At 45.6% G+C, this 24095-nt stretch overlaps 1 protein-coding gene across 1 annotated transcript in view; it reads right to left on the reverse strand.

The window, feature by feature from the left end:
• The window catches only part of AUTS2 (activator of transcription and developmental regulator AUTS2), an 815029-nt gene that overhangs the window by 570467 nt on the left and 220467 nt on the right, over positions 1-24095 (reverse strand). The gene's annotated exons all lie outside the window — the stretch shown is intronic.

Raw genomic sequence — 24095 nt, forward strand, 5'->3', positions numbered from 1 at the left:
AGCAGCAGCAGCACCTTTATCCAGGGACAGTCCCCCCAGAGTTTCAGAAGTTGTGCCTGTGAGGCAGGTTCAGGCCGCTGAGTTGAGAACTCACTTCATGCCATGGTGTCTCCCAGATTGTTTTACCATCTCTGCCATACACTGACACTCTTAGAGAGCAGCCAGGGGTGGTAGGGGAGTAAACACACAAGTAGGGCATTTCCTTGTAAGTGGGAAAAAATTCAGTTGTCACTCCAAATGGACCAACATTTGCTGGTATCTGTTACTGTAACAAGTGGACAGTTTGAGCAAGGATCTCTCCAAACCACCAAACAGTGGGTAGGATGAAAAAAATCTCCCAGACCATTTGATCCACTCAAAAGAAACCCATTTCTGCTCAATAAAAGCACTCCACCAAAGCAGGAGATGGCAGGAGCTGTCCCAAACCACAGCAGCACAGTCTGGCTCACACCTATTGCTACACAGGGACACTGCAGTCCTACACCAAACCAAGCTGCTGAGCACCAAGGCTGGACTGCAGCTACTCCACAGCCAAACACCAGAATTCACTTTGAAAAGTTAAACTGCACCAGAGCAGCTGAGTTACCCAGCATTTTCCTGCACAAACCCATGCTCCACCCCCTGCCACATGGAATTGCAAGTGAATGTTTAAATACACAGGCATATGTGGTTCCTTACTGGGATCACACAAGGCATCAGTTCCTGATGAAGGAAATGGCCGATGCAAAAAAGCCCAAACACACAGCACTCACCATCAGAAATGCTGTGATACAAGCTGGTCTCATCCCATTGATTTTAAGGCAAGTAATTCTCCTTTCAGCAAGGACTGACCTGTGATATTTCACAGGAATGCACTTCCCAAAGTGGATGAGCATTTGCACAATCAATAAAATGCACACAATCAATATCTCCCCAAAAGAGGGTCAATAACTGAAACAGGTATTAAGTTAGAAATCACTCCTGCAACAACACTGAAAGGATTAAAACATTATTCCCTTTATCCCTGCATTCTTCTTCTTCTCACATCACAGCAAGCAACTAACCTTCAGAGACCACAGCAGAAATAAATAAAAAAGCCAAGACCAAAGATCAACCAAGAGTTTGACTTTGCAAATTCACAGTATTGACAGCACTGCCCTTGAGCACGAGCAGTTGGGAGGGATGGGTTTATATCCAGCTTACACAGAAACCCCCTCTGAACCTTACATTTTAACCTCTGCAGTGAGCAGGAATGAAGGACCCTTAATAAAATGACAAGCTAGCACTTAGGACTGTTAGTAAATACAAATCCATAATAAAATGCCTGTGACAGCAGCTTAATTCACAACATCCATTTCTTTTGATCATGATTTGTATTTTCACAGGGTTCCTCAAACCAAGACAGACTTTCCTCTAACACCTTGATATTTCCATTAAAACTGTTCTGAAATGCCACTACACCATTTTTCCCCCCTGAAATAAACCCTAATGGGTCAAACTGGGGATCTTTCTGCACACTGTAACACCAACCAAGATTTCAGTGTTTACCAGCAGGAGCACCAGCACACACAGTGTGGTGTCTTAGTTCAGATGCTAAACCTACAAATGGAACACTTCTAGATTGATACCAACACATCCCACACTCACAGTGCTGCATTTTGTGTTATTAATAAAGGACTGTTATTCATACATACAAATGTGTCCCACACTATTTCACCTAAAACATCATTTGGGTGTTGCAAATTGCCTGTCTCTTTTTAGAGCACAACTTGCTCCCATTTCACACTGATTTGCAGGATATTGAAACCACAGGACATGTCTGAGAGATAAGACAGAGCAAACTGTAAACCTAGGAGTATTTATCACAAACCCCACATGATCTACTGCTGCAGCCACTGCCTTTTTTCTTCACAGCTGTTATTATTTGCCCATATATAATGGAAAGCTAATACAAGCCTATTTTCTACTAGGCTTGTATCCTGCCTTGGCATATTTAACCTGACAAAAAGCAGCACGAGCTGGTCACAAGTGTGCAGAAGGATTAAAGAATTAAAGAATTTTAAAGCAGGTTTTCAATGGAGAGCGCTGGCCCATTCTCAAATGCAGTTCTAATTATTCTGCTGGAAATGATGCTTTCCATTAACATCCATTCCTATGTGTGCCAGAGGGGCACACACTGCAGCTCGTGCTCTGAAATGCCTGGACAGGGCTGTCTCAGGTGTGTCTTGCAGCACAACAGACAGAAAACCCATCTTTTCTCATGATTTTTTAAAGATAACATAGATAAAGCACATATACAAACTGCCTTTGTCAGGGCAGCCTTCCAGTAACTCTGTTAGAAATACACATCAAACACTCCTATCAAAATACCACTGTATCAAACCCCCTCATCTTTAACTCATCCAACCCAGCCTGGCCATGGCAAATTACTCACATACACATTTTAAAGGCATGTTACAAACCCCCAGCATGAGGCAGTCCACATTGGATCTTCCAAACTTAATTTTGAGCCACAAGACAAACACTTTCAACATAATTATCACTACCATATGGGCAGCTCTGCTATTGTGCTGGTTCTAATTAGGATTGTATATGTTACACATGTTGAAAGAGTTTGCAAATATGTTTTGTGGTTGACAGTTAAGCTCAGTATTTAAAGTAATGTGAACTTTTGTATGTTTACACTGCATTTGCATTTACATGATGTAACAAATACATCATGTGCATAATAAACATACATATGTGCACATATACATGTATACACACTATTTTGTTTTAGCAAAATAAACATAAAACAGGTGTCAGAAATGTTAAAACTCATATCTGGAATAAACATATTCACCAAAAATTTAAATCCAATGCAGTCCTACTCAGCTATTGGCTTCTACAGACAGGATCCAGAAGTATTTCCACTTTCTTACTAACACACTAAATTCACTGGATATTGGTATTACATCTGTAATCTTGAATACACTACTCAGAATTTGGAATTAACTTCTCCAAGAAGTTATCTGTGTATCTATCTATTGAGATGTAGTTTTTGCCATCAAAAGAATGGTATAAGCAATTCAAAGATAGAAAATAAAATGTGAGTTAAAATCTTGTAATGGTACAGCACAAATGCCGCTGGTGTAGAGGTGTAGAAAGGCAAAGTATCAACAGCACACAGGTAAAGAACAAAAATCAATCCTTTACAAGCACAAAGCCTGGGGCAATTAATTTAATTCTAAAACCTTATACAAATATGCCAGGCATGCAGCTGCTGTCTGTGAATTGCAAGCAGGGCTTTGGAACTCTGCTTTCCCAATCATTATTTTATTAGATGTGTGTACCTCTCCCTTTTGATTTGTGAGAGCCTTACATGATGTAAGAGCAGTACACAGACACATTTAATTGCTAATGATACTGTGCTCTGTTTCAAGTTTCAGCATTAGCATCTCAAGGTAGAAGAGCATTACAATCCTTTCAAAGCTTTAAAACCCACTTTTCACATAAACACATTACAGCCTGAGCTTCCCTTTCTAGTCTTTTGTCTTGCTCTCACCCTTCAGTTCAAAGTCATAAAATAACAAGATATCTCAATATTAGATAACTCCTGATAGTGCTTTGAAGCAAGAGGAGAGCAAAGCACCAGTCTCTATCAATAACACACAGGCATCTCTGAGCACGACCTGCCTGCCTGCACAGGGGCACAACAGCACAACTTTCACTTAGTCAAAGAGACTTTAAAGGCTCAGGCCACTTAAAACAGGATGGAATCAGTTGTTTTAATGCTCCTTGTCCACGGCAGGCTGCAGAGGGCAGCTGTGGCAGCTTTACACCATGTCTGCCCAGACAGATTGCACTGTCCTGCTGGGGATGGGATGGAGCAGAGGGCAGGGCAGCCCCTGGCACACCTGACCCATGGGCCTTTCCAGAACAGAACTGAGCACCCACAGTGCTTCCAACAGGCACAGAGATCTATTCACACCCAGCAGCATGCAGGCAGTCCTGCTAGCACAGCAGGGATGAGCTGCAAGGAAACCACAACACTTCCAGAAGCAGAATTATGCCCTTGATGTAGTAAAATTAAATACTGATGCACACAACTTAATCCTACCAGTCCACCTGGAGGACGTGGCTCCACCATTCCAGCAGGCTGAAATAAAAAGCTCAGCCTAACACATTAACTGTCCATCTCAGGTTTGCAGCTTACACACCCTATATCATATCATATTGAATGCAAGTTATGCTGATTTGGCATTATTAAATTATTTGCAACCACATTTGATTGATGAGGAGTAATCAAGGTAGGGGAGAGGAGCTGAAATGCTTCCATGGTAAGACAGACTGTGGTGCGAGCTTGTTCCTTATCAGATTCTCCTTATCAGAGAATCCACCAGGAAGGGAAAGTCTGTAGGAAGCCATGCTGTGCTGGATGGGTGTCAGGACTCTGCTCCTCATCACTAAAGGGGAAATGGGGGAGAAAGATGAGAAACAGCTATTCTTTAGTTGTAGGAGTTACAGGTTTACTAAAGAGAGACCTGCCCTTCACCAGTTAGGGCAATTCTCTAAATGCATGCAAAACAGGAGAGAAACGTTCATTTCCATCTCTCACTACACTCCACAGAATTAGTTACTCCACTGGAAAAGACACATAATATCTAACCTTCAGGTTAATCCATATTTATAATGAAAATGTTATAATTAGTGATCTCTACCACTCCCATCCAGCCATACTGAAACATTTCTACACTTCTTAGTCCATTAAAACATAATCACAGCTGAATAATACATCAGTAAGGCTGATCACAGGCAAAATAGAGTTTGTCACTTCTGCTCCTAATCTGCTCCAGCAGCACAACAGCAGCCAAACCTGTCCTATTTCACAGCGCCCAGCAGAATTGCAGTTCCCCATTTCAGCTGCTCTGATGGCTCGTGTTTGAGGTGATGACAAGGAGGAGCCACTGCTGCTTTTGTGAGCTTCAGTCATGCACAGGAACACCCAAGGGTGATTGTGAAGATGTTTAATGGGATCACATTCCCTCTGCTAATTCCCTAGCACTTCACCAGATAGGTTTTCATAAGGGAAGTTTTCAGGAGCTTCAGAGGGGACCCCAACGCCTTCCCAGGCTTTGTTTGCTCCCCAGGGCTTCCCTGCCCCTTGGTTTCTGTCATTTCCTGCCAGTGGCCCCTCAGTACTGAGCCAGGCTAGCACCCACAGCAGACCATGAGGATCTTCCAACACCAAACCCTTCCTTCACTCCTTTCCACAATCACCAAAGCAATTAAATCATTGCCATTCACACTCCCATTGTGGGCCCCCCAGCTGACTGCCCAAAGGAAGCAGGGGGCAAGTGACACCTTTATTAGTGTAATTTCTACTTCTCGAAGAAAGATTTCTATCCCTGTACAGAAGTTTTGACATATTTAGTGTTAACTAAAGTTTTACTGGATGTGGGAGAAGGATTCATCACTCAATGTGAGTCAGTTACAGCCAAGCTAGAGCAGACAACAGAAAAGGGGAGAGAGGCAGTACACAGGTGTGCTTTTCTCTCACAGATTTTTCTATTTTCAAATAGAACCACAGATGGTTTGGGTTGGAAGTGACCTTACAGATAATGTAGTTCCATGGATAGGGACAGCTTTCACCAGGCCAAATTGCAGCAAAGAGCATGTCTGACTCTCAACAAGTCACACCATCAGCCTCTTGCCTCTCAGCAGAACACATTTCCACTTCCAGTCCTGCTGTCAGACCTGTGTGAAGGCTCTGAATGTTTTCAGTCTCTCACTGTGTAGTCAAACAGCTGCTCTGCACAAGCAAAGCCAATAAATGCCACTTTGGTGAGATAAAAGAACAAACCCTGGAACTCTGATTCCCTGTCAGCTGATGCTGAGTCTGCCTTTGTTATCTGTCTGCCTTTTCTTCTGCTTGTTCAAGTGGCAAGGAGGAGGCCAGCAGTGACCAGTCTGAGCAAAACTGGAATCTGCTTCTCGTTAACTACAAAACCAGAACACACCCCAAACTTTTCCCCCTAAACAAGCATTCTTTGCCAAGGGCAATAAATTGCAGAATGATTTGGGTCAGAAGGGACTTTAAAACCCATTTAGTGCCACCCCTGCCACGGCAGGGACACCTCCCACTGTCCCAGGCAGCTCCCAGCCCTGTCCAGCCTGGCCTTGGGCACTGCCAGGGATCCAGGGGCAGCCACAGCTGCTCTGGGCACCCTCACAGGGAAAAATTCCTTCCCCATATCTAATATAAACCTCTTCTCTTTTAGTTTAAAACAATTCTCCCTTGTCCTATCATTATCTGCTAATGTAAAAAATCCCTCTTTTTTATAAGCTCCCTTTAGATGCTGGAAGGGGCTTTAAGGTCTCCCTGGGCCCTTCTTTTCTCAAGGCTGAACACCTTTGGCCTTTTAATCCTGTCTCCAGAGCAGAGGAAGAAACAAAAAAGGAAAGAAATGGAAAAGAGATGAGGAAAGAATGTGAAAGAAGGGGAAAGAAGGGGGGAAAAGGGGAAAGAAGGGGAGAGAAGCGGAAAGCAGCGGCCCTGCCCTCAGCGCTCGGTGCCGCAGTTCCCCGGCGCGGCCCGCAGGGGGAGCCCCAGCGCCGCCCAGGAGCGCCCGGCCCGGCCCGGGCGGGCTCCGAGCGCCCCCAGCCCTGAGGGGGAAAGGGCGGCGCTGGGAACGGCCCGCGGAGACACGGCAGGAGAGGGGCAGGGAGGGCAGGAATCCTTCCCTGGATGGGGAGAGAACCTGGCACAGGGTGCCCAGAGCAGCTGGGGCTGCCCCTGGATCCCTGGCAGTGCTCAAGGCCAGGTTGGACAGGGCTTGGAGCTGCCTGGGATAGTAGAAAGTGTCCCTACCCATGGCACTGGATAGGCTTTAAAGTCCCTTTGAACCCAAACCCTTCTGGGTTTCTACCATTCTGTGCATAATTTATTTTTGTTAAATAAGGATAAGGGAGTGGGAAAGGGGAGAAGGTTACACGGAGGAGCCATGAAAATAGTGAAAGGTCTGGAGGGGCCACATAAGGAGCGACTGAGGGCACTTGGTCTGTTCAGCCTGGAGGAAACCGAGGGAAGTGAGACCTGTCTGGGGTCTGCAGCTTCTCCTGAGGGACAGCTCCCATCTCTGCTCTGTGGGACAGGGACAGGGACAGCACCCAGGGAAGGGCTGGAACTCTGCCAGGGCAGGGTCAGGCTGGATTTGAGGAAAGGTTCTTCCCCCAGAGGTGCTGGCACTGCCCAGGCTGCCCAGGGAATGGGCACAGCCCCGAGGCTGTTCCAGGAGCTCCAGGGATGCCCAAGCTGGGATTGTTGGGGTGTCTGTGCAGAGCCAGGAGTGGGACTGGTGATTCCTGCAGGTCCCTTCCAGCTGAGGATATTCGGTGACCACGAAAACCAAAGGATGGGGGAGGAGTGTTTTCCCTTACAGGCTGCTCTCATCTACAGAAGTCACTACAGAATGTTTCAGCAGAGATCACCTGGTGGTGGAGAAAACTGGATGCAACTCCTTATACACAAAGTTAATGCCAAGGGCCCCAAGTGCCCCAGCACAGTTACTGGTGCAAACACACCCTTCTCCCTGCTCCTCAAGCCCATGGACACCCTGGGAAAATTCTTTCATAAGCACGATCATGCTTTGTGTTCATGTAAAAGAGCAAGCAACGATTTTCACAAGAGTTACAAAGCCTTGCCTAAAAATAAAAATGAAATTCTTTCAATCACAGGCAAAAGGGCTCTTTTATCTATTTTGTACGTATATAAATATATATATTATTTACATCCTATTTATTTGCTTTTTACCTCTTTTTGACCTAAACCTTTTAGCATCAAACTTCAATTGGGATATTAAAAAATAAGAGGGAAGTCAAAGTAGTACTTAAAATCAAATATCCAAATCACTGAAGTAAATAAAGCAGTTAAAATATTGTAAATTATCAGAATTGTGTTGTGTATTGTATGGACAGAAATGTCAAAGGGCTGACTACCCCCACTCCCTACATGTGCAAACACAAATGTCATCCACTATCAGCAAAATCTTCCCAAGTACTTTAACAACCACTTCTTCCTAAAAAGCTTTTCTGGACAGAAAGCAAAAAAAGGTTCTTCATTTCATGTAACAAGCTGTAGAAGTCCCAGTTCAAGGGTGAAAGGAAGGACGGGGAAAAAATTGCCTTTCCCCTCCAATCCAAGTCAAACATCTGCAATGTATTCAGAGCAGCTTTTTGCTGCAGCTCCTACACTGGCACTGCCCTGTGCGCTGCACAGGTGCACTGCAGGACTGCCTGTCCCTCCCTGCTCCCTCCCTGCTCCCTCCACAGCTCCACAGGAGCTCCACGGGCTGAATCCTGCTCTGGCACAACCCCCAGAGCTCCTTCCAGTGCCCCTTCTCCCCCAGCACCCCCGTGCCAAGCTTGGGGTGCTCCAGGCACGGGACTGGGCAAGGAGCTGAAGGAGAGCTGCGAGAAGAATCTGTGCATCTCCAGTTCTCTTTGTTTCAGGAGAACCTTTTCGTTTCGTTGTGCTTGGCTCCGAGTTGCTGGTTTTATCTTGCATTTCACACTTAAGGAAACCCAGCCAGGCCTGCCAAATACTACAAGGTTTTCTGTCAAAACTTGGACAAGCTGAAAAGTTTTACATTCTTCTAACCGTAAACCTTAAAGCAACTCAGACTTTTCTTTTACTCGCAGCTCAGGTTTGAGTGTTCCATGACATTTGGCCAACCTGGCTTGAGATTTCTGTTTGAGGTTTCATTACGAACTCCTAATTCCAGAACAGAGTAATTAATACTTTTACTAATAGTATCTGTAGTAAAAGATTATAGGACTTGGAAGAATGACTCTGAGTGCAGTTTCCTGCCCAGCAGACTGCACGCAGTCCAGAAAGGAGATCAGTCATCTAACTCAACTTCCAAAGCTGTGTGCTAACAAAAAAGCAAAGGCCTTTGGAGACCCAACTGCAGGACCATTCCCTGAGCTGGCCCCTGCAGTGCTTGTTCTCCATGTTACAGCCCCAGAGCAGACCCCAAGGAGCTGCAGTGGACAGCAGTTTCTGTTCCCAGAAATTACTCGCTCAGTGTGACACAACAGTTTGGGTTGGAGGGGCCCTCAGGGGTGACCTCATCCAAGCCCCACTCCAAGCAAGGCTTATTCAGGAGAGATCCAGCTGCTCAGGGGAGAGGTGGATGGTCCAAGGATGCAGATCCCACAGCCTTGGGACTGAAGGGACCTGCCTGCCTCCCTGGCAGATCTGAGCAGAATTAAATGATTTGGGATTTTTTTTTGAGCTGGATTCTGACCTCCTCAGCTTTGTGTTGCCCGTGTTCTTCAACGCTCCTCTGCTGGCACTGCATGTGAGAGCCAGCATGGAACCACAATGTGGGACAGACCACACCCAGCTGAGTACAGATGCCAAATCTGGAATTTCTGCTGTCCATTTCCCTTATTTTCTTCATTTGCCCCATAATGTGATGATGCTTTAGAGATTAAATACAAGCAGTAAGCGGTGGCACGCTGCAGGCTGGGCAGCACAGAGTGCAGCAACACCTCTGAAGGAGGAGCTGCCAGGGCTCTGCCAGGTGGCCTTGGACTGTGGCAGCCCTCAGCTGGGTGTCAGTGGGACTGGTGGCGTGAGGAACTGTTACGCAGGCTTGTTATGGAGCTCAAATGTTTTCATTAACATAAACGAGCAGAAGTTAGGTTAATTATCTGAACACACTGACAGATGTTCAACAAACACTTGGCATTGCTGCAGCCAGAACAAGAAAGAATTCAGTGTTATCTTGGAACAGCCTGCAGAACAAGACAAGAGAAGCAGCAAAGCTCTGCTAGCAGCTTAGACACATGGATGCACAGAAGAGCCAGGCTCTCTCCTAGCATGGGCTCCAGAGGCACCAGGATACAACCCAGCCCTGTGTGCAGACCTGAAAATTTTGCAACTTGTAGAAAAAGAGATTTTACTTCCAATGCAAGTGAACAGCACTACAGTGGGGGCAAGGGGCAGGGTGCTCTTGCAGGAAAGGAAAGCCTCCACTGCTTTACATTAAATTAAGACATCTCTTGAGTTTTGTCTTAAATTCAAGTTCTGCTCAAGTTCAATCCAAGGCAAGTTCTAAACATAACAAAGGGCTCCTCCTCCCCTCAAAAAGTCATTACTGTATAGATACACAGGGTTAGTAAAAATGACGAATTTGGGGGGAACAGTGACATGAATGCATTCTGGTCAAACAAAAAGCTAAACCCCACTAAACTCTCATTCAAGAGTTAATAGAAAAGCTCAGAGAACACCATGTGTGAGAAGTTCCATCAGAATCAGGGAACTGGGCATGGCTGGACAGCACTGACTCATTGCTGATGGTTCCTGTATGGGTTGGGGTGCCTGTGTTGGAAAGGTTCAGATAAATACACTGGTTTGGGGTTTTTTAATGTGTTAACACTATTCACAAGTGTAAGGGAAATAGTAGGATCTAAAGCTTGTAAATGAGCTACAATCTTGGAGGAGCTAAAGATTAGATCGACCTGTGTTGCACCACTTTACAAGTTAAATATTTTTCTTAAAGTGCTAATCCAATCCAAACAAGGGTTTGATTCTAAATTAAACAAACTCCACTTTTATTGGTATTAACAAAAATATGCAATGCTAATTTCAGCAGGCAAGCACTAACAAGAGCAGCTATGCAGGCTGTGCTTTCTCCAGGGCAAAGAAGGAAGGACATTAACTTCAATTTCCTTTTTTCCAAGCAAAATGCATTATATTACAAAATCCACTGTGAGGTTTATTTAAAAAAAAAACTTGAAACAAACAACAAAACAAAATCCCAAATTTCCTACACACCCATGTTTTTAAAGAGTCTTTTAAAAAACCCACTTTCATTGCATCTCCACTTCTGATTCAATTTGCTGTCAAAGGTCATGAGCTAAAATATACAGTTTACGCTAAAAGCAGGAAGCAGGGTAAGTAATTGAATAACATCAGGAAATGGAAGAATACTGCCATTTTCCTAATGGATATAGTACAAGGTTTATTCTCTCCAAATTTAATTCTAGGAGCTCCTGTAGTAAGAGCTTTATTTTTCTTCAGCTTGAATTTTAGCCTACAAGGTTTAAAGCAAAATCCTCGTGCAATCAAAAGAACAAAATACCACAGCAGCTTTATTTTCTAACAGACAAAGATGATCATTTCTGCAGGAAAGAGAAACCCCCCATCAACAGTGTCTGAAAACAGAGCTGGCATAGCAGGTTGGCTGCTTAATATACATGGGCTGGAAATAATTCTACTAAATCAGAGTCCTGAATTATTCATGAAAAACAGATTTTCATGATTTAAATTAGAAAGACTTAAAATTACAAGCCTTGCATTGCTATTGATAGGTAAGATCTCTTTCCCCCTAAGCGATGTTACAGTCTCATACAGCTCCACTCCTGGAAATGCTTTATGATCACTCTAAAACAGTACAAAAATCTCCTGACACTCACTCCTTCTGGAAACAACACACCCTCTGGTACATGATTTAGACCAGTAATAGCCCACCAGTAATGATTATATCAAAATATATCATTATGATAATGAATAAAGTTTGAAGGGATCGTTTTCAGTATTTATTGCATATTAATGCACAGGTTCATTTAAAACATTGGAAGCACAAGCCTCAGTACTGCAAATAAACTCCTTCCATCATGAAAAACACTGCACTTCTTACAGGAAGCATCAGCCCACAAATCTGACTTCAGATCTTTGCAAAGCATTTTGTAATGATCCACAATGCAGCCTCCCTCCCTGCACTGCTACTGATTTATAAAGACAATGCCATTAATAAGCTGAGGGCTTGCACTGCTCCCTGGGAGCTGCCAGGAATTCCACACATCCACTCATTCCACAAAATCCCATCAGCTGCGGTGGCTCCAGCGCTTTGCATTAGGAATTATTAATATTCATTCATCACACAGGTACAAGCTTTCATCTGCACATCTCCAAACTCTGCACAAATTCGCCAATTAAACCTATCTGCCTTGATTAGGGGTTGGTAGACAAGTTGTTCCTGATGAAGCAGCACTTCCATGCAGGATGAGCTGGGGGCTCTGGGGTGGCTCTGGTGCAGCTCCAGCCCAGCACCACAGCTGTGCCCTCACAGGGGCCACGTCTGGACACTGACTGAGCTCCTGGCAGCTCATGCAGAGGCTGCTCCAGGCTTTGCTACACTCTAAGTGTGTTTTTTGGAAATCCTCAGCCTGAGCTACAGCTCAAATGTTAATGCCAGCAGCACCTGAACTGAATTGAGTAAGGGCAGTTTGGGCTGGGCAGAGTCCAGAGCAGGAGCAGGGGAGCAGCTGGGATAACCCAGCATCCAAAGGACCCCTCAGTCACAGCTGGGATAACCCAGCTCCAAAGGACTCCTCAGTCACAGCTGGGATAACCCAGCTCTGAAGGACTCCTCAGTTACAGCTGGGATAACCCAGCATCCAAAGGACTCCTCAGTTACAGCTGGGATAGCCCAGCTCCAAAGAACCCCTCAGTAACAGCTGGGATAACCCAGCTCCAAAGGACTTCTCAGTTACAGCTGGGATAACCCAGCATCCAAAGGACTCCTCAGTCACAGCTGGGATAACCCAGCATCCAAAGAACCCCTCAGTAACAGCTGGGATAACCCAGCTCCAAAGGACTCCTCAGTTACAGCTTCTGTGGGCTAGGGCACAATCCCTGCTCCTGAATCTTTTACTTTGGCATGGGATTTATGGAAACTCACTCCTTTTCCAGTTAGCAGGATCAGTCCTCAGCACATCATTCTGTACCATCAAGAGAAGTGAAGACAACCAGTATCAAATCTTGCAAACTGAGAGCATCGTGCCACCCAAATATAGCTTTTATTTGACAACACAACACTAAGTCATCAGTATCCTGTCATTTCCTTCTTCAGAACCAAAGCACAGAGCACTTGTCTGGATATTAATTTATTTCCTTAAACATAGGAGCTATTTTCCTTCACCTAGCAAACCCTATTGAGCAGGTTATATAATTAAGATCAAAGCAATTTGAATGCTGCTTGACTTGCTAAAAGGTGGTAAACAAGCAGGAAGCAATAAGGTGCTTTACAAGAAAAGAACATGTGTTGGGGGAAGGGGAGACAATAAAACATTAAACAGATTGATTAGTGATTTTAACAGAATTTCCATTTTTATTAACTCTCTGCATGCTTTGGTACTCGAGTCTTATTTCATTTATAAAAGTAGGGATTTTTTTATTCAACTAGATCAGACAAAAACCTGTTCAGAAGGAAATGATGAGCATGGTTGGCAAAAATAAAAGCACCATGGAGAAACTTCATGTGCCAAATATCAGCTTCTTCCAAGGGCTAGGAGTAAATTCACCTGGCTTTATGACTGAAATATTTTTTATTAACATATTTAGAAAAAGGCAACCTCGAATCACAAGGAAAGGTATCAAATTTCAGCTTCCAGTTCTACACCCATTCTCAGCTGTATTACTTTTATTGATTTAAGGGCTTGAGCCTGGGAACAGGGTTAGCAGGGCTTAGACTTGACAGCATTTTATGAGCAAACTTGGGGCTTTCTCTCTTGTTTTCTCTTCATGCAGAAAAGAGTTGCATGAGAGGGAACTCAATTCTTCTTTTTTAAGCCCACAGGTCCATTACAACCATTTGTAACTCCACCATGTGGGAAAGGGCACTCAGGACATGGGAACTCTGAGCTCAGTGACTCAGGTTTTGCTGTCAGAGACTGCAATGGCCCATGGCTTTTTATAGGACCTAAATCAACTTCTGCCTGCAAACCAATTATGTTCCTGCTTCCTTCTCCAACAATTCCTTGCAGGATCTCAGCAGGCTTTGGGCTGAAGGCTTAACTTCCTGCACTAGTTTACACCTCTGTCACATTTTGTCAAACTTTACCTTTAATAGATCTGAGATGTCTAGGATGTTCACCATGGACAGATCTAGAAAGACTTAACACACTCTTCCTGTGTCTTTGTTTTGCTGGATACTGAGAGCACAGCCTTCTGGTGTTTTCTATGCTAGGAGGAATTGTGATTAAACTGCAATGGCAATTGTTTAATTGAAGAAAGTGGAGATTTGCATTGTCTTCAAGGAGGTGCCTCCATCTCACAGAGCCCAGCAGAGGAGGAAGGCAGAGCCCAGGGGAGCAGCTATGGCCAGAGCAGGCTCCTGCACCCTCCTGAGTAAGGGGGGACTTTGCTACAGGTTAGGATTTTTTAAGGAAGTCCACTCACAACAGAGTGACTCCTTTCAATGGTCTTCAATAGCTGAGCCAATACAGATGGATAAATCTGAAACTGATCTTGCACTGTCTATAAAAATGTGAAATTACACACATCAGGAGTAGGTACTTTGTCACAGCCTGTTACAGTGTTGCTGATATTAGAGACAAACTTCCAACAGCACTGGAAACACAAAACCACAGTAACTTCTGCAGTCAATCTTCTATAAAAATATTTGTATTCTTGTAGCAAATTTAATAAAAATTCTTAAGAGTCTTTCATTTTTCTCATAGAACTTCACTGTATTTTAATATTGAGCAGCAAAAATTGTTGCAGGGAAAGGTCAGGAGGAAAGGAGAAATTTGTTTTGTCTGTTTTAGGAGTCGTGGCCTTACACAGTAATGGCCACACTGTGTTCTTCAGCTGGCTCCACCACTGATCCAAATATCCATTGGAATTATCCAAGAGTATAGCAAGCTTAGAGAAAACAATCACAACAACAATCACCTAGGGCACATTTTGCTACTAACAGAGGAGGCCTTCCTACTGCACAGAGCCCATATACTGTTGATAAACCATTAAACATAGGAAATGTGGGACTTAGATTTAAAAGTTTGTTCCAATTTTAGTGGGTTTGGGCACAAATAAGGATGTCTTTGATTTTATAAAATTGCAGCATTATGACATTTGAAACTCTGAAAGCAGAGAACAACCTTCTCCAGGCTGAGGAAATTATCAATAATTTAAAGTTAAGAAGTGCACCCTGTTTCCCCCAGCAATGCCATGCCACCTCTGGGGACACAGGCAGCCCCTGGGGCTGGCCAGAGCCAGCCAAGCTAAATCCAGGGAAAGCTCCAAAACTCCCCAATGGCCCCCAAAGCACTGCAAGCCATGAAAGCAATTGTGTGAGCTCTGTGCTGGAATTCCACAGGGATTTATTGCACACTGCCATCCCCCTGCCCTCAGCTCCCCTCTTGTGATAAATGCCAGCCCCAAGGACAGCTGCTCAGCCCCAGGGCAGTGCCAGCCTCCCTCCACATCCCAGGGACTGGAATGGACCAGCTCTAAAGCAGGAGTGCTGCCTTGAGGCTGCCAGGAGACAGAAAACTGAGCCAAGGCACTGCTGCTTCCCTTGGCAAGGCTGGACAGGGAGCCTTCCACACCCTGGGGAAGGGAACAGCTCCTCTCAGTGCTGTTCACTGACACCTTGAAAGTGTCCTTGGACATTCCTCAAAGCCATGGCCCAGGTCTGTGTCCTGAATCCATGCAGTTACAGCACTCAGGAGTTGGACTAAGGCTACAAAAGCCTGAGCAGGAGTTTAAACAACCATGGGAGGCTGAAATGTTCCTGAGGATGCTCCCAGAACCTGCAGTGGGTCACCCCAACCTCCCTGTGCCCCCTGCAGCACAGCAATGCTGCACACCCAACCTGTGCTGCTGGGAGCTACAACCACAGCCCAATCCATCACTGCCATGCCTCCTGCTCTCCTGAAAACTGAGGTTGTAGAGGGAAAAACAAGGATCCAGTAACATAAGCACAGAAGTACATCCTCACATTCAAGTTACGATTAATCTGCAGGCAAACCTATTGGTTAGAAGTCTTGGCCTACATTTATTTCTAGAATACAAAAAAATATTTTAAAAAGTTCTGGATGATTTCCTTTTTAAATTAAAAATGGTCACTTTATTATACTGTCTTATAATACTTAAACTAGCTTTTAATTTATCTCCAGGCAGACTCAGTCAAAATTAATTTTTTGTTTAATTCCTTACTGGTAACATGCATGGAAACTTTTAAGACAGCAATTGATTGCATTAAGCATTTAAAATATGGTTCACTTCCTGGCACATTTAACAATCATTTAAGTTTTCAATTAAATAGGGTGCCAACATTAAAAGAAAAAAAGATAATCCTGAGAGACAATAGCTGCTCTGCGCACAAGAAACTATTTTTTTACTAAAATTCTCAAGATGTCTAATTGATTAATATAATTAGGTTAGCCCAAAAGTGGCTGTTTCTAATCTCCTTTTTTTTTCAGTTGGAATTTGCTGGGAGTTTGTGGGAGTTACACACAGGGGCCCTTCCTCAGGTAACATCATAGTGACATTGCCTGCTCAGGTAACATCATAGTGACACCTCTGCAACTCTATCTCAGAGCAAACTGGAGCCAAAAGACAAAGTGAAATGCAGCAGGGCAGAGCAGAGAGAGTGGCAATATTTGCATTACAAATAAAAACATGCCAACATTGTTCATTTTCTCGCAAGCCTGATCACACTCAACAGCGACAGCAGGCACAAGCACACGAGGCAAAGAAACCCTTCCTCTGCCTCAGCCCCGGGGTGATCAGCTCACACCATCAGCTGGAGAGAAATGGGGGAGATCTTAATATCCCACTGCCTGTTCCTGTGTCCAGATGTGACCTGAGTTCCTCCACGCTCCTCCTTGGCTGCACAAGCTCCACCAGCCAGCAGCATCACAGCAATCACAGTCACCACATCAGGTGCTCATGGCCTTTCTGAGTGCTGGTTAAGGGACAGTCCACCCTGCCCAGCAGCTGATATTTCACCCAGAGTGGCCAAATCAGCCCCTGACCAAGTTTTAAGCTTGTGTTGTTCTGGGTCTGCGCTTGGGGCCTCTGTGCCTGCCCTGGTGCTGAAGCTGCTCTCACACAGCAGGCTCTGAGCTGGGCAGTGCACAGGGCAGCACACAGGCAGGATCAAACCATCATCCCAAACACAGTGCTTCTGAGGCTGAGACACAGGCATTTGCCACTTCAGCACCAATAAACAATATCTGGGTAGAGTTCCTGTTACCTTTGGGCACACACACTCATTCACAGCACAGGGACATGACAAAAACCAGGCCCTTTCCTTCCACCCTCATCAGCCCTGCAAGGGAAGCTCTCCATGGAGAAGCCATTTTGAGTCCCTGGGACTTCCCAAAATGTATTTTTAAGCCTTCTAGCAGGGATAACATCCTGAGTAATCAATTTGACTCATGATTACTATTTCAAACACAGGCTCATACCCAGACGAAAAAAGCACACTTACATGGCAATATATACAGAACAATAACACTGCCAGATGGTATAATACTGAGCAGAATTAATTTCACACATGATGTTTTCAAGGTGTTAAAATATGTCACAGCTTCTGCTAATAAAACATCTTCCTCTCCACTCCTCCTTTTAAGAAAATGCTCCCTTCCCACCAGCCTGTATTTTACATTATATGTGTTTCCATCCTGATAAGGGCAGCTGATTGCTTGCAAACCTAATTACAGTCAAATGAAAGTCTTTCAGAACCATCATTAGCAATTAGGACCTGCTGGATTTGCAGTGTATCATTTAGAGAGGTATAATTCAATGGCTTATTGAAAAATTGCAGGTGAAACTGGTGATTATGAGGGGGGACGCCTGTGACACGTCACTGTGGGCGAGCGTGGGGTGGAGTGGCAGCTCCCTGAGCACTGAGCAGTGACTGCAGGGTTTGTGCTGGCTCAGCTCACCCTGCCCAGCCCAGAGCAGCGTCCTGGGACCAGCTCTGCACTCCCTGAGCCTGGCTTTGTGTGTGCTCTCCTGGCTCCCAAGCCTGGCTTTGTGTCTGGTCTCCTAGAATCCAACGTGCCCATTGAGGAGCTGGGGGAAGCCAGGGGGGATGTGCAATGCAGAACAACAGGCACACGAAGCCACACACATAATTTTTCAGTCCTTTCTGCAGAGAACAACAGTCTTTTCTGTGCCCATTGAGCTCAATTATATATTATCAGGGCCCAGAAGTTGTTTGGATGCTTTTGAGCAGCTGGGTGCCTTCACAGATGACGCACTGGATACGGTGACTGCGGGTTAAGTGCAGCTGGAGATTTCTGTGGCCTCTGATCAGAGGCAAACAGCAGTTGAGAATCACAAAATGCTTGTAATTCAAGCACTGTTTGTCACCCACGGCGCTCTCCAAACGGGAAACGAGAGGGGACTGAATGGCAGCCCAGCTTTCAGCACATGCTCCCCCACAGCCAGGAATCCACACACTGTGCATGTGTGAAAATAAAGTGTGGGTCCCTGCCAAGGGTGAAATTACCAACTGGCCAGCATGAAGCACTCAGCATTTCCACAGCACATGGCGGAGTGGATAAGCTGAGCTGGACCTTAGCAGAGACAGAGGATATTGGCTCACAGAACCTGCCCCCTTCTCTAGGCATCCCCCTCTGTTTGCACACCATGTGTAACATTCACCCCTCAAAAACCCTACACAGCCCAGCCTACACCTCTGCAAAGCCTCACCTCTTCATTCCCTCCCCACAGATCTCTTTCTCTGTTTCTACCCTACAAAGGGTTCTCAAAGCCCAGCTCTACCCATCCCCTTTATCACATGAACATCTCCCAGTGTATCACTGCACCCACTCCTGCTGTGATGTAACCTCAAAGCACAGTTATCCAGACATGGCCCTTTCTATTCCTTCAGAACTGTAATCTGATTTTTTTTCATCATTTTGTGGGTTATTTTTCAAATTAAGTGTTGTTTGATATGCTAGATTAATAACCAGTGCTTTGAGTGACATGATTCCAACGCAGTTTTGTTACCAGTGGCCCCTGCAGGTGACACTTGTAGGTGCCTTCAGACTTTTGCAACACTGACACAGAATCAAACCACACCATGTAGGCTGCAGCAAAACCAGCAAATCCACTCATTTCAAAGTGGTGCACTAGCATCTTGTATCTGAAAAAAACCCCTAAACCGAGCAACTTCTCCCTTTACATACAGAATGGGAACATCACCTCCCTTTCCATCAAGGTGTGGCCATATCCCTGCTGACCTGATCCTGGCTGGTACTACTCCCAAGGCATGTATGTGACTTTGTCCCACATTTTACCAGTCAGTACTGATGTTTCCTGTCACTTCATACAAAGCCAGACCTCCAACAGTGCAAAACCAGCCCAAAAATCCCACATACAGCTTCCAATCCCCTGCACAAGGTAGTTTCACAGCCAGGTTCCTTCCTGCTCTTCACAAGTTTTATAGTCACTGAAATCCACTGGCTGCCAGTACAGGATTCCCAAATCCCAGCAGCTGTGTTCAAGGAGGTTCAAGCCTTTATCACTCACTCCGGGTGATGCATGCTGCAGGCAGGATTTCCAAGGTGTCAGACCTCACACTGCACAAACACATCCCCATTTCTTCCCTTGCCCAGAGCTCCAGCAGGCAGTCCAAGAAACGAAACATTTCTGTGGCCGTGTATGGTCCTCGTAGCTGCCACGGCTCTCCCAGAGCCCACCCACAATTTCATTTTCAATTAGCAGCTCTCCGAAAAGCAGTAATGAAAGCAGTTGCTAAAGAGCACTCAGATGTCATTGAGAGCCTGCAAACCCAAACTGTAAATAGCACATTGTAAATCGCTTGTCAGCACGGCGAGCTCTCGCCGGGATCACAGCGCCGGTGACAACCCGGCCCATCTGCTGCGGGCCCTGCGCCGGGCCAGGGCAGCCCGGAGCGCTGGGCAGCGGGGATGGGAGCTGAGGGGCTGGGAGATGCGGGGATGGAGATGCGGGGATGGGAGCTGAGGGGCTGGGAACTGAGGGGATGGGAGATGCGGGGATGGAGATGCGGGGATGGGAGCTGAGGGGCTGGGAACTGAGGGGCTGGGAACTGAGGGGATGGGAACTGAGGGGATGGGAACTGAGGGGATGGGAACTGAGGGGATGGGAACTGAGGGGATGGGAACTGAGGGGATGGGAACTGAGGGGATGGGAGCTGAGGGGATGGGAGCTGAGGGGATGGGAACTGAGGGGATGGGAACTGAGGGGATGGAGATGCGGGGATGGAGATGCGGGGATGGGAACTGAGGGGATGGAGCTGAGGGGATGGGAACTGAGGGGATGGAGCTGAGGGGATGGGAACTGAGGGGATGGGAGATGCGGGGATAGGAGCTGAGGGGATGGGAGCTGAGGGGATGGAACTGCGAGGATGGGAACTGAGGGGATGGGAGATGCGGGAATGGGAACTGAGGGGATGGGAACTGCGGGGATGGGAACTGAGGGGCTGGGAGATGCGGGGATGGGAACTGAGGGGATGGGAACTGAGGGGATGGGAACTGAGGGGATGGGAACTGAGGGGATGGGAACTGAGGGGATGGGAACTGAGGGGATGGGAACTGCGGGGATGGGAGCTGAGGGGATGGGAACTGCGGGGATGGGAACTGCGGGGATGGGAGCTGAGGGGATGGGAACTGAGGGGATGGAGCTGCGGGGATGGAGATGCGGGGATGGGAACTGCGGGGATGGGAGCTGAGGGGACAGGAACTGCAGGGATGGAGCTGCGGGGATGGGAGCTGAGGGGACAGGAACTGCAGGGATGGAGCTGCGGGGCTGGGAGCTGCACCAGCCACCCTCACCCCAAGGCTCAGAGCTGCACCAGCCGCCCTGGCCCAGGACCCAAATCCACACAGGCATTCACCCTCTGCATGGCTGCTTTGCTGCACTGAGGCTCACGAGCACCTCTGCACCAGGGCACGAGTGTGCTGGCACTGAATCAGCACAGAACCACACGGTGCTGAGTGACCATGGCAGGGGACAGCGATGGCTGCCACATCAGCCACCCAAAGGCTCAGCAGTCTCAGATTTAGGATTTGTAGATTCAGGGGGAGACTACCAAGGGATCGCGGACTTAATTCTGAATGGAACAGCTTCAGCACTCCCCTCCCTCCCCTTTAATTAATTTATGTAATGGACCACGAGGTGAAAGCCAGTGGTTTATAACACCTGTAGCTGGGGACTGCCAGAGTCAGCAGTGTATCTTCTGCTGCTGTTGTTCCCATTTTTCCTTTATCTCATTATAATTTACCTCCCAATTCATTTCTCCATCATGAGTTCTCTTCCCTCTATTTATCATCCACCTCCTATTTATTACCAGTTGTCTCCTTCTCTGCACTCCTGCAGTATCTGGGATTGGGATTTGATATTCTGGAAGCGTCTCTGGAATCAGGTGGTGAAGGCAGAGCCCAGCAGCTGCTGGCTCTCATGCACACGTGGGCCAGCCAAGGCACCCCTTGCCTAATGCACACACTAATGGTTTAGAAGCATATCCAGAGATGATCCTCTTCTGCAAGAAGGTGCAAGAACCTCCCACCAGATGAAGAAAAACAGGGAAGGAAATGGTGGAGGTAGCACAAGTCAATGTCTTCTGCTCTTTTCAAATCACACACCCACTGAACAAAGCTAAATGATCCTTCCCCCTCATTATCAAAATACTCTCAACACTCCTTCTGTCCTGAAAGCTCATTGTTTCCTGGCATGCCCCACTGTGCTCAGACCTCGAGGAATAAAATCTCATTAAAACCCATTTAAAAATGTTTGCCACCCTTTTACTACTTAAAAAATGTTCACTTTAAGATTTCCAAATGATTTTTACAGAAAGCACATAAAAACATGCCATCACCAATTAACGTAAAGGAAATTAAATTTAAAACGCTGGAGAAATATTCTGATGAGTCTTATGTTTGCTTAACGCCAACCAAAATTTCCTTGAGGCATTTAATAAGTACATTTATAAAAGCTCACAAAGCAGAGTTCAAAAGTCTTCTCACTAGTAAAATATGAGCATTAATTAACCTACAGTTTCACATTTTCTGGATTTCAATAAACCTGTAGGCATTTCAGCAGAGCTGGATAAATACCTGCATGAATACTGCAAGGATTTGCTCTGAAAACTAATTAGCAATGCTTTCAATAGCTGACTTCAACTAAATCTGTTTGACAAGGGAGCTTCATACCCTAAATCCTGCAGTGAGAGTTACTTCCAGCAGATAACAGATTTCACAGGAAAGCATATCCAACAGCACTGTTAACCACTGGAAAAACTGTGAGTGAGCTCTCCAGGTAAAAAACATTTCCCAGCAAGGACAGACTGCAGCCAAGGTCTTATGCAAGCACAGGAATGCAAGTGACAGCTCTGAGATTGCATCCTGCCATCCAGTTACAGTAAGCACAGGTGACAATCCAGGATTCCCCCAGGGACAGGACAGGAAGGATAAATTGTTTGTGTATCAAATATAAAGCCCTGATATACATGCAGAAGCCTCCTGAACTTTAGGGGAGGACACTCCTGCTGTGTCACACACAAACCACAGTGGCCCCAACTCTTGGTCACTGCTGTCAGACAAGGTTGACAAGCAGATCTATTTCCCCTTCAGGAGCCCAGGGATTCAGTGGGATGGACCTGGGTGGGGAAAGCAACCCAAGTGTGCAGCCTAGAGTCACTTGAGGAGGAAAAGTGTAACATGATCAGGAAAAAAACATGCTCAGAACTTATCAATCTCCTCCTTCTTTTGTGCTCTTCACCATTTGTCTTGAAAGAGGTCAGAAAATGCTTACTCAAAACTCTTTCTTTGTCTTATGCATGTTTTTCCAAAGAACTCTGCAGTCTTTCCCATGACATCTTTTTTCCATGTTAAGTGCCAAAGCTGTATGTGTTTGTCAGCACCTAAACTGTTCATAAGACTTAAATGTTCTTATCTGAGAAGCTCTACCCCGACCAAATATATTACATTTATACTGAGCAAGATACTATATTTCCTCTCAGTCTTATGCCTTAGGACTTAGGCTGAGTACTCAGTTTTATCAGCTCAAAGGAAAAGCATTTTCCGTGACATTTGTCAACTCAATACCTTCCAAGCCAATGCATATTCATTCCCAAAAACACAACCTCACAAATAATCTCCATCAGCAGGAAGGGCAATTTCCTTCACAGATGAAATTCTGGGCAGAAAGGTTCCACCTGACATTAGGCCCCACCAGGAGAGTTCTCAGTGCACACCAAAACAGAGCAGAGACCACAGAGGAGAACACAGCAAACAGCCAAGGAAACACAGCAACCTTCAATATCTTCTGGTAATGGAATCATTGCATCTGCTATCCTGAAGAGATTTCCCCACCTTCCTTTGACATACCAAGCAAAATTAAATCAGAAGAAACACCTTTAACAGCTGGCAGTATGGAACAGGCATTTTACAATTTCTTTGCTCTGCTAAAGAGCTGTATAATCTCTTACCAAATTCCTATATACATCTTAACATATAGGCTTCAAAATTATCATGAAAACCTATTTCTTCCCAGCTTCTCTAATTCTGCATATCAAAATTGAATACAAGTCAGCATACTTGTCATCTTCAATGTTCCTTCCATCTCCCTGAGCTCACAAAATGAGAAGCAGTGAATTCTCACTATTTGCTACAAGTTTCTCTGCAAAGCAAGGTTTGGTCTGCACCAAAAGGATGAAAACTGATTCCATGAATATCAACCATCCCCATTAAACATTTAAATTTTGGTTCAAGAGCCATTAATATCACTCAAATACAGGCAAAAGCTGACCTAGTCCCTACTATGTACAATTATCAGCATCATAGCAATCACACTTGTCACCTTTCTTCCTTAAAAAGCACAACAAACACAACACTGCACAGTCATGAAGACAAATCCAATGTTTTCAGCCTCCAGCTTTGCAATCCTGGCTGTTGCCTGCCCAGTCCCACCACTGTGGGAGGACATTCTTGCTCAGGGTGGGTGATCAGTAACCCATAGGAGCACCACTGACACCTCACAAATGAGCTCCTCACACTCTAATCAGCTTTGCCCTGATTAACAGCTGCCCTTCTTGCAATTGCCTCACCTCACCCTGGATGTTCAAAATGCTCTTCTGCTTCTATGTACAAAGCCTGAAGACAAGAAGGTGTTTAGAGGACAAAATTGGCCTTGCACCCACAGAGAGACCTCATTTGTTTGCTCTGACAGTCTCACAGCCAGCCTGTGGAAAGCTCTTCTCGCTCTTACACATCTATGAATCAGATCAGCACCAATGCACCACTTGCTCTCCTCTCAGTGGCAGGACACTGCACCACGTCACACC

The sequence above is a fragment of the Melospiza melodia genome, chromosome 21 (genome assembly GCF_035770615.1).
Source record: "Melospiza melodia melodia isolate bMelMel2 chromosome 21, bMelMel2.pri, whole genome shotgun sequence".
NCBI classification, from domain to species: Eukaryota; Metazoa; Chordata; class Aves; order Passeriformes; family Passerellidae; genus Melospiza; species Melospiza melodia.